General features: G+C 38.0%; 1 protein-coding gene across 1 annotated transcript in view; it reads left to right on the top strand.

The window, feature by feature from the left end:
- Positions 1-4,860, top strand: part of KHDRBS2 (KH RNA binding domain containing, signal transduction associated 2) — a 600,196-nt gene extending 595,336 nt beyond the window's left edge. The window contains exons 14-15 of the mRNA XM_073675481.1: positions 2,256-2,352; positions 4,812-4,860. The gene's annotated coding sequence lies outside the window, so the exon portion shown is untranslated. The remainder of the gene's footprint in view (positions 1-2,255; positions 2,353-4,811) is intronic.
- The last annotated feature ends 8,952 nt before the right edge of the window (positions 4,861-13,812 follow it).

Below are 13,812 nucleotides of genomic sequence, written 5' to 3'. Positions count from 1 at the left end.
ATAGAACAAGTCCCATACACAGCTAGAAGCCCAAATATTTTTTCAGAGCTAGATGCAGAAAAAAATTATATTCAATTTGCAACCTGATGGAGGTCAGTATAGATGGACTAATAGAACAATTTGCAATTTTTCAGAGGTAGATGCAGAAAATAATTATATTCAGTTTGCAACCTGATGGAGGTCAGTATAGATGGACTAATAGAACAAGTCCCACACACTGTTTGCAAGGCCAAATATTTTTTCAGAGCTAGATGCAGAAAAATATTATATTCAATTTGCAACCTGATGGAGGTCAGTATAGATGGACTAATAGAACAAGTCCCACACACAGCTAAAAGCCCAAATATGTTTTCAGAGGTAGATGCAGAAAAAAATTATATTCAGTTTGCAACCTGATGGAGGTCAGTATAGATGGACTAATAGAACAAGTCCCACACACTGCTAGAAGCCCAAATATTTTTTCAGAGCTAGATGCAGAAAAAAATTATATTCAATTTGCAACCTGATGGAGGTCAGTATAGATGGACTAATAGAATAAGTCCCACACACTGCTAGAAGGCCAAATATTTTTTCAGAGCTAGATGCAGAAAAAAATTATATTCAGTTTGCAACATGATGGAGGTCAGTATAGATGGACTAATAGAACAAGTCCCACACACTGCTAGAAGCCCAAATATTTTTTCAGAGCTAGATGTAGAAAAAAATTATATTCAATTTGCAACCTGATGGAGGTCAGTATAGATGGACTAATAGAACAAGTCCCACACACTGCTAGAAGGCCAAATATTTTTTCAGAGCTAGATGCAGAAAAAAATTATATTCAATTTGCAACCTGATGGAGGTCAGTATAGATGGACTAATAGAATGATGCTATGCCGAAAAGGTTTTACTTCACAAGGTGCAGTAAAAAAATTGGTATTCTATACACAGGTGGTGTAGCTTGCAACACAGATAGGCTACTCCACTGACTAACACACTCTGCAATAGGCCTAAAAGGATTAGCTTTGCTAGATTTAACCAAATGCTGTGAAAAAAACTTGCACAGCACTGGCACAGACCTGCCTGGCAAAAACTGATAGGAACTGATGTAACTTAGTCCTGAAAAGGACTGCAATTACAATTAGTCTTTACTCCCAACCTATCTATTTAGGAGCACAGACCTGCCTGATAAAAGTCATAGGAAATGCTGTAACCTAGTCCTTAAAAGGACTGCAATCACAACTATTCCCTACTCCCAAGCTATCTGTAGATTTGTGCGAAAATTGGCTTGAAATTAAGAAGGTATAGCGCACACAGCAACAGCGGTGCCGTCTAACACGCAGCTGCAGCAGTGAGAAAATGGTGGCGACGGGGAAAATGGCTGGGTCTTATAGGGCAAGGATATGTGACATCCACTGCAAATGACACATGCCCTTGCTTGTGTGAAAAAAAGCACTTCGCTCCGTGTGTGCGCTGCTGATAGGCTGACAGATTGCACCTCCCCACTGTAAATGCGGGAAAGAGCAAAAAAAATGGAGATCTTCATTATTCCTGCAGAGATCCATCCCCTGCCCCTCCCCCCGCCCCGCTGTACACTCAAACTGCGTATTAACATTAATTTTCATCATTACTGAGAAAAAATCCAGTTATGATTTTGGTGCACGAACAGTTATTGAACATAACCTCGAACTGCCGAATTTTTTTCAAATCGTTCGTGTTCGCCGAACGGCTCGAACACTGCCCAAAACAGCTCGAATTTGAGATTGGCGAACAGTTCGAGTCGAACAACGCTCATCTCTAATTACAACATGAGATCACAGCTGATTCTTTGTGTGAGGTATAACATTTCTCTGCCTGTTTTTAAACAATCTTTTACTTCAAAGAAAGAATCAGCTGTGATCCCTTGCTGTAATGTCTGTATAGTCTTTTGCTTCCTCCCCTGCCCAGGAGATGTAGTATGATCAGACCATGTTCCTGTACGGTCAGACACAGCCATTACAGAGGGGAACATTTATAGGATTATCTCAGCACAGGAACATTTTATTTAAATACATTCAATTGTGGAACTTCTTATTATTCAAATAACTATTGATTAAAATGAACTTTTGTTTGTGGGAAAACCCCTTTAAGATATCTGAAAATGTTTGCAGTAACTGCCAATATCACTCTTCCTCTCCTCTTTTGAGGGAAAATAATGTTGGAATTATAGTTCAGCGTCATTTTGTCAGTGACGTCACTCTTACTCAAACATGTACATGTCACATTGACCTTCCCAGGAGCAGAACGAAGCAGCAAGGAGCGGCGTGTGTGGAGAAGCAGCAAGGACTAACACAGCATTGAGGACCTGCAGAGCAGCGAGGGTGGATCAGTGAGGTGAGGGGTCCTGCTGGCAGAGGATCAGTGGAACTTAGCTCGCATCGCTGGACTCCAAAAATATGATACTTGGCTCCCCCACAGTCTGTACATTTTGCACATTAGTGAGTTAATACAGTCGCTGATAAAGAATCATATACAGCATAGTGACTTACTGCTGACTTTCTTTCTGATGCAGTCGCTCACTTTTCTCGTATTTTTCAACTGGTCCAGACCGACGTGACAGCTTCTTTCAGCCAGGACACATCTGAAGAGTCAACAATAAAGACACATTTGACTTTTCACATTTCCAGCACCGTCACCATCTTTTCCTAACCTGCACAACCTCCCCATCCTGCCTGCTCTTTCGGCATGGATCAGTAACCCCAATACTTCAAATATCATGTCATTACTATCAAAGAAAGACACTGTGCCAGATAGAGGGGGCCTCTAAAAATAATAGTGTGCAATAGAAAGTAGATTGAAAACCAAGAGAAGCCTCTACATATCCTAATCTAGGGGAGTAGATAGGCAATGTAACAACCAAAGTACTCTTAGAAAATAAATTTTATTGATCACAAATATCAGTAAGAATATAACACACAATTAAAAATTAGGTGCCTCTCATGTGAGGGACCAGCCCGACTGACAAATATCTCAATTATTTATAAATATACGTAGATTCCTAGTGTATAAAGTACACAGTTCAACCACGAATAGCTACAAGCACCACAACCCAGAACAGCAATGATAATATTAAATCTCCAGAAACTAGAAAATACAAACTTGGTGTTGCATTAATAGGTCGCTAACTATAACAGCAAAAGAACAAAAAATTATATACCATGGATAAAGTGTCAGTGCATACTAGCAGCAAGTTCAGCTGTAAGGTGCCAGAACAGGAGTATATAAATAAACATTAAAATCTCCATGTAATACAAGGGCCCTCCTAGTAGCAGCAGATGAAATTAAGCATAGTACAAAAAAAGTGTCCGTGCATGGTAGCAGCAAATAGAATTGAAAGAATGCCAATACCCAATGTGAGATAATTATGTATTCAGGAATAGGAACAAGACATTGGCCATATTTCTACCTGTGTGGAGCTGAGGATGGATTCACGAAACGTGCATTGGGGTAGAGGGATGCCTGACTGACACAGTTCACGCTTCCACTGATTTCCAGCCCCACACAGGTAGCAATATAGCCAAGGTCTTGTTCCTATTCTTATAGCCTCTTATACACTATATTATGACCCCCACAGCCCCTTATATGTAAAATGATGGCTCCCCCAGTTCCAGGTATAAAGTATGATGACCCCCACAGCTCCCCATCTCCTGTATTATGGACCCCACAGCTACTTATATATCTTTGACGCTAGTTATGCCCCTGGACCTGGCTATATAAAATTAAGAAAGAATTCATGTTTTAAGTATTTTAAATATAATATTATTAAACATACTATTTGTTAAAAAAAAAAAAAGGGACACATTACCTTTAAAGGGTAAAGGATCAGCGCTACTAAAATGGTTTTACCTTTTAGAATAGGTGTGTGATCTAGTAACAGTAAAATAAGACAGATATTTAAGAAGTTATGGAAATTATATACTACAACTGGGGTGACGTGCCTCTACTGACTGTGTCTAATACAAACATGCTCTGTTGTACTGACCTATCTGAATAATTCTTCTTTTAAGTCGTGTATTTAGTTTACTTCTGGTTTAACATTTGCAAATTAATTTAAAGGGAACCTGTTAGCAGAAAAAACACTATTAACCTGCAGATATGGCGTTAATCTTCAGGTTAATAGTGATATTAACTTGCCTGGCACCTGCACTGCTGTATGCTGCGAGGAGAAAATTTATTTTATTCCCCTGAGCAGCGTTCCAGTTTCAGGGGGGCAATGTCAGAGTGGGTTCAGTCACCGCTTTAAGTATACAAAGGCGGCTATAACCACACCCCGGCACTGACTGACAGCCGGCCCCAATACAGAGCCAGTGTCAGTGTGTGCTCAGAGCGGTGACTGAACCCACGGCGGTACCGCCCCCTGTGACTGAAAACCGGAACGCTGTCGTGGGGGAATAAAGTTCATTTTCTCCCTGCAGCCTTCAGCTAAGTGCAGGCACCGAGCAGGTTAATAACGCTATTAACCTGCAGAGTAATCCCATATCTGCAGGTTAATAGCGTTTTTTTCTGGTGACAGGTTCCCTTTAACAATTTTAATATAAATCTGAAAAAGTGTTTACCCTATCTGAGGTTTTTTCAGTGTTGTGAAAGTTTACATTTATTGAAAATACATCAGTGCTTGATAATTTACCTAAGAAATGTCCTGATGGTCTTTTTAATTACACGTAGAAAAATAATTAACTTACATTGGTGTGAGCAGTGTCAATAAATCCTGTGCTGATTTGTATCATCCTTACATCTAGAACAGACTTTAATCTAGGCACAAACTAATCCGTTTTCTATTTCATGGCTTGCAGGCATAGCTTACATCTATTGGCTAAATAATGAGTACTCTTTACAAAGGCAGATACTGTATCTAACTGAGCACAACTTTAAAATTGAGGAAATAAGGTACTTTATTTTTCTAGAATTTGAAGCTAATTTGCAACTTACATTATCTGTTAGGAATGCTATGATAAAACATATATACATCTACACTGCAATGCAATATGCTACATTCTTGTGCACCCATTGAATGGCTGTGATTTGCTTGAAAAGAGTGCTAACATAACAATAGGTATTGTACTCACTACAAATAAATCAGTCGTGTCTCCTATTGTCTAATTTAAGGCCTAAATACTCTTTAGGCTAATTTCTGCCAAACCCATCAAAATCGATAGGTTCGGTTGACAGTCTAATGTGCATTAGTGGACTGGCCACCCGATCATCAGCAAGGATGTCTATCGGGCATGTCTAATTTTGTTCTTCCAAATGCATTGTTCTCCCAGAGATAAGCCACCCACTGAAGGGGTGCTTCTGTGTACAGGAGAGTCGGCTGAGATGGCTCTCGGACAACAATCGGCAGAAACATTGTTCGGCCTACAGCCATCTAATGTGTATGGCCGGCTTTATTGATTTTGCTAATAAGCCTCTAGTTTTAATATTCTTGTAAATGTTTTATAATAGTGGCAATATTAGCAAGAGTTCACATTCTGATCATTTACACCCTCAGTGCACAGTTGCTCCAACTACAAAGCACCATCCTGAGACTTGTATATAGTCTCAAAATAATAAATCACTGCCCAAAATTTATAGTTTATATTATTTTCTATGAAGCTTGCATTCGACTTCTGTTGCTTCTTATCTCCCGCCATACCTGTATACGTTCCCAGTCATGCACAACAGTCTGAGGATCATTGTTTGTGTCTTCCATAACACCTTTGTTCAGAGCACACTTCTCTGAGAGGTGTTTGCTCTTGAATGCAGGCCTGTGCTTATAGAGTAACAGTCGTTTTAATTTTTCCTTCATAAATCAATAGTACAAATGAAAAAAAGAATCTTTGTAATATATCTCATCAGAGAAATCTGTTCTTTCTCCTCTTGGATGGATTACTCATATTCAAAATTCTCAATTCATGGGTAAAATCTGTATTCAGCGAAGACAGATTTTTACATTACTGAGATAGGAGATTACAGTTGCCACTCATAAGATTCTATGTAGACAGGAGGGTGGCAGGGGAGGGAAGAGTTCTGTCTCTATCTCCTCCCCCTCCCCTCTAAATAGAATCTTATGCGTAGCTAATGTTTTTCCTATCTCAGTAATGGGAAAATATGTCTTGACTGAATACAGATTTGACCAATGAATGGAGAATTTTGAGTATGACTGATCAGTCTCGGTGGAGAATGAAGCAGATCTCTGTGATAAGATATATTACAAAGTTGCTTATTTTCATGTGTATTATTGATTTATTAAATAAAAATTAAAATGATGGTTACTCTTTATCTGACAGGCTATTTTCCATTCAAAGTACAAACAGGAAACCTCTGCTCTATGTGCTTTGAATTGACAGTAGAAAGAAGGAGCAGGATGTCACATGATCATACATGACAGCTCAGAAACAGAGCAGAATTTTAAAAGCAAATCAATTCTGAAGTTTCTTCATTTCTTCATTTCTCATAGGCTTCACTATAATTGTTTGTGCTGGAAAAATATATTTGCTTTAAGGAAATAGAAGTAGGAGAATTGGCACTGTGTGACAGTGTAGCGGAGGTTGCACTATAGATAAAGTATAGATAGACTTATGTGACTACTAGAAAATGTGTTCTGTTCTGCTTTTCTCTGCTGTACTGCAGCAGACGTTCTAGTGGTTTTAACATATAAGTTAAAAACAGCTATAGATTTACTTTGTGGAGCTGGTATTACTTTGCAAGTCTTTCACTCATCATTGGAAATATTAAAATGTTGATACATTATACATATAGAACAATGAATGTTAACTTTTTTAATATTTGTCCAATTTTCAGCATTTCTTACTTTTGGATGATGTCTACCAGTCATTTGTGGCCTGTAGCGCTACTGCTTTTCAAAAATGTAAGTAGAATAAGTATTTAACTATATCATTTCTTTCTATCATTTATTTTGAATTTTTGTAACATATTGTGGCATGCCATACATTTTACAAAATGGAAAAAAAAAAAACATTTCCCAATGTTGTTCCTTAAGACAACTACAAAGTACAAAACTGAAAAGAGAGTACAAAATAACAGTAGGGGATACAATAAGACTGGCGGTAATGCAAATGAGGCTAGGTTCACAGCACATTTGGGATCAACATTTACCGTATTTGCCAGGAAATTCTCCCAAAATATACATCTCATGTGCCCATAGACACAAAACAAAACATAAAAGACTTGGCACTACCTTTTATCCCATTGACTTCTATTATCCAATGAAGATTATGTTCTCTGAGATCAGGTTGCGCTACTTTATTCCATGAGGAGGTGCTCAGCCGTTGTGAAAGCATTTCACACATTCGTATTGAGGGTAAAAAATTTACTGAGATGCTCCAAATATGGTAAAAACTCTTCCATATTATGTCATATTAAAAGCGCAAGCACATGTATTTCATTTTTTGTCTTTGCCTGTAACCTCACTTTTAATATGAAGTAACAACAAAGAGTTTTTAAAGTACCCATAGACTTATATCAGCAAAGGCTTTACCAAAACAGTGTCCTTTTTAATGTGTTTGGTCAGTATACAAACTATGCATTTTCCTCAACTGTACTGAAAAGTGATTTTTAATGCAACTGTATATAAAAAAACCTTATACTGCACATTTTAAAGGGAACCTGCTAGACTTGAGTGGATCAATCCGCAAAGAATTGAACCGAAGTCGAACTTCTTGAAATCCACTGTTCCACCTGAATTGGAATACTCTGCAATTTAATTCAGGATAATTGGCAAAAAGGCAATTCACTCTTAGTTAGCGGGTTAATGGTGTCAAGCATGGCACAGTCCTCCCCATACCTCTAGTTACCATCCAGCTATACCAAGCAGATAGGTTGCAGCCATTAAAAAAGCTGTATTTATAATACAGAGCTCGAAACATATTCAATTGACTCCAAGTCACAGTGTTCTGCAAATATTTTCCAGGCAATTGGAAGGTTTTTAATTATGCAATTAGCATGAATATAATTGCGGGAAAATTTGGCAAATTTCAATCTCAAACAATCCACTCATCTTTAGAACCTCCCAGGTTCTACAGACACACAAACTCCACTAAATGATTTAGAGCCATAATCTGCATGTGTGAGTGATGACAATAAAAGTTTAAAAGTTCTTTTTGCGGACATATTACTGTATAGTACATGAAGTGCATGATTTTATTGCTGGATTTTGGCTCTAAATCATCCTGGAGGCAATTTGATAGGGCAAGAGGTCCAGACAGGATCCCTAAATTGAACTGTAGAATCCTAAACGATGGGTATTAATCTGACAACATCCAAGAACTTTCAATTCAAATGCTAATAATCTATACTACTCATTAGGACATTCAGCAGACAAAACTTACTTTAAATATTACTTTATGATTTTACTAGAAAACGGAAATAATTCACTCCAAACTGCAAAGTGTTCAAACTCAGCTTTAGCTGAAACATGTCTTGATTCATATTTACTCTTTTTTTAACATGTATTCTCATTTTTAATTACTTATTCATGATTTCATTCATTTTTGTGTAGGGTAGAAGACAATGCTGTAGTGGAGCTTGGAGGAAAAGCTACAAGGACACTATTCAGCCATCTTTATAGTGTTTAAATGAAGAGTTGATTACCCGCTGTCTGCTGTTATGTATATATGTTATACATAAAAAACTACATAGAGTTAATCATTCATACTGGTTTGCCATACAATTGAGGCAAAATATGTATATATTATAAATAAACATTACAAATGTATGTATCCAAGTGATTTTTGAATTATATTGCCCAGTTTATATATTTCGGCATATTGAAAATACAAAGGGAATGATATAAAAAAGAACCATGAAACAGGAAATTTAAAATGAAATATATAAGGCATAAAAATTACAGAAATGACTGACTCAGTGGCCCCACTGCCCATTTCGCAAACCTTTCTGACAAAATAAACTGTCTGTTCTGACTTGGATTTTTGCTGTTTCACACTCTGCATTAATTTAGAATTAAACTCTGTTCAAATTGTGTAAATTATAGACGTTTAAAAGGATATTCCACTATAGTCTATTTAGTCGGGGGCAGATGAATGATTTGGGAATACATAAAAAATATTACAGTATGTGACTCAACTATCCCAGCTCCAAATTTCCATTAATTTACTCTAGTTTAAAACTAGTATCTTGAACTACCATCACATGAAGAGGTAGGTGTGGATCGGAAATATATTTGACTTGATGGTCTAAATCTCCCAGAATGTTAAGGCTCCCATATGTTCTCCCCTTATTATATAGTGTGCTATTATGGAATGATATGGTGCTTAATAGTGTTGAGCGAGTATGTTCTATTAACCCTTTCGCCGACTATGCTCGGGCTGAGCTCCGAGTATTTATAGCTGCTCGGTGATATGGTTGAATCGCTCCCGTGTGCATGATTTGCAACTGTTTGACAGTTTTATTACATGTGAGGAATGTCTATTTCTTACACATTCCTCACATGTAATAAAGCTGTCAAACAGTTGCAAATCATGCACATGGGAGTGATTTAACCATATCACCGAGCAGCTATAAATACTCGGAGCTCGGCCCGAGCATACTCGGACAGAACATACTCGCTCAACACTAGTGCTTAATAATTAAGTAATCCCTTTTTTTCATTAGGTGCCTAAACTAAGAATTTACTTAGGGACTTGCCGAGGTTTGTGATATTGTATATAACGTATTTTTCAAACTACAAGAAGCACTTTTTCCCCCAAATTTGGGAGGAAAATGGGGGTGCGTCTTATAGTCCAAATGTAGCTTACCGGGGGTGGAGGGCAGTAGTGGAGCGGGGTTACAGGACAAGCCGAGATCTCAATCTGCACATGCGCCTCCTCCGGCGGCCATTTTCCTGAAGCCCACTGCCAGGAGATCAATATGCGGAGCTGGGACTCTGCTCCTGCCTCAGACATTTTCCTGAAGTACACCTTTGGGAGATCAATGGCTCCTGCCTCGCACCGCCAGGACACCCCCTTCTCCCAGCCTAGGGCCCGCAGCATCACCCTACTCCTAGCGCTGCTGGCTTCCTGCATCGATGACCCTGACTATTGTAACCCCGCTCCACTGCCGCCACACCCCCGTTAAGCTACATTCGGACCATACGATGGACCCCCATTTTCACATTGAAATTTTATTTTCCTCTTCTAAATTTGTGGTGCATCTTATGGTCCAGTGCTTCTTATAGTCCAAAAAATATGGTAGATCAGAGTTTTCTACCTTGATTACTGAAAGGTAGCTCAATGGTGACTCAAAACCATTTTTAGTTCAATTAACTTTTACTCTTTTGGGGGCTCTATATAAAGAAAATGGTAATCTGGAATTGATTATTACATCTTAAACTGTGCTTCAAGAAGCCATGGTAATATTTTACAGCAATATTCTCACCTCTTCAATCTTTAATTACTTCCCTGTGGAAGTTGGAAGATGGTCTTGAATGCAAAATAGATGTGCAAGATTCTCAGAATGTGTCAAGTCATATGTGCAATAATCAGTCAAAACTGCACTCATAAAGGCTGTGGACTGGATCGGAACCCACATCTTTTTGAAGCTTCAATCAAATGTTTAATTGGGAGGCAGCATGCCGATCCATTCTTCTATATCTATATTGTCAAGCATTATATGGTTTTATACTTTTATTTGGTTGGATTACAAAATTGCTACCATGAAGTCAACAAAAACATTAGTTAAAGCAAATGACAAGTAGGCACACATTTCAATCAACTGGCAAAGATAAGTATGAACGCTATCACAGTAGCTTCTAGAAACATTGTGCATGTGATAAGACCATTCAATATCGTTTCATGATTTTCACTTTTGGTTCCCTACAATTAGAATTGTAGGGTTTTATGGACTATGGGTAATTGCACACTTTCACAAATACAAGAATTATATATAATTATATGTACTTTTGTTTGATTTCCACATGCTGAATCCCTTGTCCTTGTAGGCAATTATAGTGGGGTCATTAATACTAGAATGGTGGGGTAAATGTTATAACCCTCCTGTTAGTTTTTTTCTATTTTGTGGTCACGTGACCTGCTGCCTATTTATTCCAGCTCTGTCCTTCTGGCTTTGCTGGACTTCAGTGTTACTTTGACTCTTATTCTAGCCAGGTGCTTTGTACCTATCTCTATAGTTTGCTTGGTCATTGGACCTCTAAGTATTTTGTCTGTTTGTCTTTTTGCTCCGCTACAACTTCTGCTAGGAGGTGTCCAATTTTGTCCCAGTCCTTAGTACTTTTAGGGACCCCTCCCTTATATCTATAGGTCTGCGTTCAGACTAGCTGAGGACGAAGGCGGGTCTGTTCACAAGGAACAGGTTGCCCGCTGCATCGTAGAGAATCAGCTTAGTCCTATTGTAGGGACAGTTTTCCTATCTTTCCTTAGTTCTTGTAGCAGATCATAACAGGAAATGTACCAAGTCTTTCTTCAAATAAGATATTTTTGTATGTTCTTAAAATTTGCCTGCCATTTATTTGTATGGGAAATTTTATTATATGATGTAAAATGTGCAATGTATGACTCTAAAGACTGCTCTTACAATTCTTAAATAAAGCTTTATGTTTAATTCAAAAAAATATTAGAACAGTGGGGGGTCCAACTATCATCACCCCCTTCGATTACCTTTTTGAAAAAAACTCTGACTCCTATGTAAGTGCCACAAATGTTTTAGTGCTTTTACAAAATGCTGGTATTAAGGGTTTAATTTGCAGCTTAATTGGTTTTAAAACAGCAAAGGCTTTAACCCCACCCTGGCACTGACTGACAGACAACTTTGCAGTGCATCAGTACTGAGCTGGCTGTCAGTCATTGCCGATGTGTGGTTACAGCCTGAGTAGTGACTGAAGCTGCACCTCTATGACTAAAACCACAAGGCTGCTGGGAGGAATAAAGTTAATTTCTTGCAGCAGCCAGGCTTTCAGTGTAGTGACCGCACAGTTTTAAAACACTATCAATCTGCACATTAACCCTATATCTGCAGGTTAATAGCGTTTGAGGACATGACAGGTTCCCTTTAAACTTGCCTCCTTACTTTTTTTTTTGCAGACATTGTTCCATGCGATAGTCAATCTCCCATTCAATCTAATATTAATGACCTATTCTATGGAAAATGTATTTGTTTTAAAAGACTGAATGACAAGAGATGAGCAGATCACTTCTCAGCCCAGCTTATAATTAGCCAGGGAGATGTTATCTGTGCAAGGTACGCTGCACAGATGATGTCACGTAAGGCCGGTGAATAAATTGCAAGACTGGGGAACCAAGAAGCCCAGGAAATTCACAATGCTCTTGTCCACGGCCAATACAATAGAAAAACTTGGCACTCAGGAAGTTGCAGTGAAAGAAAACAAATTTTATTTGGCAATCCTTATGGTTGTTGTTTAGCGTTTCGTTCCTACAATGGACCTTCAGCAAAACGTATTGCCTTTTGAGATGTGGGTATATGACCACATTGAGATTATTGTCATTTTTGTTGTTTGTTAAGTGACCTCAACCCATCTGGCAAGGGGAAAACATGATAAACGTTGGTAACCAACAGTTGTATTTGGGTGGCATGCATGGGTCTAATATAGGAAGGACTATTATTACAAGAAAGTGTGCAAAATAGAAAACACGAACATTTTGTGAGGTGAGCAGTTCTGTTTACATTTCTGGATTATGGAGATGAATTTTTTACTCTTTAAAAAAATATATTTTGGTTTGCCCATCTTATAATGCAGGCAGCGCACACACAAGACTTGGTTTCAGAACTTTTGTTTAGCAACAAAATTGTGTGTGAAGAATAATACAAATACTGTTATTAATCTGCTGTTACTGCAGTATATCACTGATCAATCAATTCACAATCACACTAACTATGCAGGTACAGCACCTCTATATATCACTTAAATCTTTGGATTAGTATATACAAACAGAGACTATCACTCCTATTTTCAATCTGCTTAACCATTGTAGTAGTACACCACAAGCAGATTAAGCCTTTTTCTAACTCTGTGTGGAATGAGCTGTGCTAACCTGTATCCAGGGTTGGATGTGCCCACCTTAGAACCGGAGAATCCTCCGGTGGGCTCTGGCTTCTCCTTCAGGAAAGTTCATAGCGCAAAACTTGCAGCTGCTATGGGGCGCTTGAGTGGGGGAGAAAGGTGGGCCCTTAGAATCAAATCCTCTGGTGGGCCCAATGTTCTTCAGTCTGACACTGCCTCTATCTCTACTCTGTAAAATCCTAAAATGGCAGTCCTTGGCAGGACCTCATCTTTTATACTTTTATAATTATGATATTATTATCCCCATCACTGTGCCTTCAACAGTGTGTGAAATAGCACTTTTTTTTTTCAACCCATGTAAACAGAAGTACCCAAATTCACAGTTTTTCAGGAAATTCAAATTTTGATAAAATTCAGTTTAAAATTGTTCCCCTGTGGATCAATCTGCTCATCTCCAATCAGTCTGTTCGGCTCCTCATTCTCTATACCATGATACCTAGAGAATGGAATGCATTTTCAATGTGACAGGTTCGCTTTATCATTAGTGTTGTATATGAAGAGGCAACAAATCGTGATCAACTGGTTAAAATAGAAAAGTCTATATTATTTTTTTCCAAATAGTACTTATAACATTAGCAATCACTGAATGGCTGCAAATTCCAAAATATATATCATATGCAATAAAATAATCTGTTTTCACATTTCTTCTATAGTCTGATGTGTATTTATATTGTTTATTCTTCTATACTTCTAGATATTAGTTATTGGTTATGTTAAACTTTATTAACAAATGTATGTTTTAGCTATGAATAATATATCTTTGT

The sequence above is a fragment of the Phyllobates terribilis genome, unplaced genomic scaffold (assembly GCF_046119375.1).
Source record: "Phyllobates terribilis strain yellow unplaced genomic scaffold, ASM4611937v1 Scaffold_3__8_contigs__length_932513732, whole genome shotgun sequence".
NCBI classification, from domain to species: domain Eukaryota; kingdom Metazoa; phylum Chordata; class Amphibia; order Anura; family Dendrobatidae; genus Phyllobates; species Phyllobates terribilis.
This window is presented reverse-complemented; position numbering and strand designations above follow the sequence as displayed.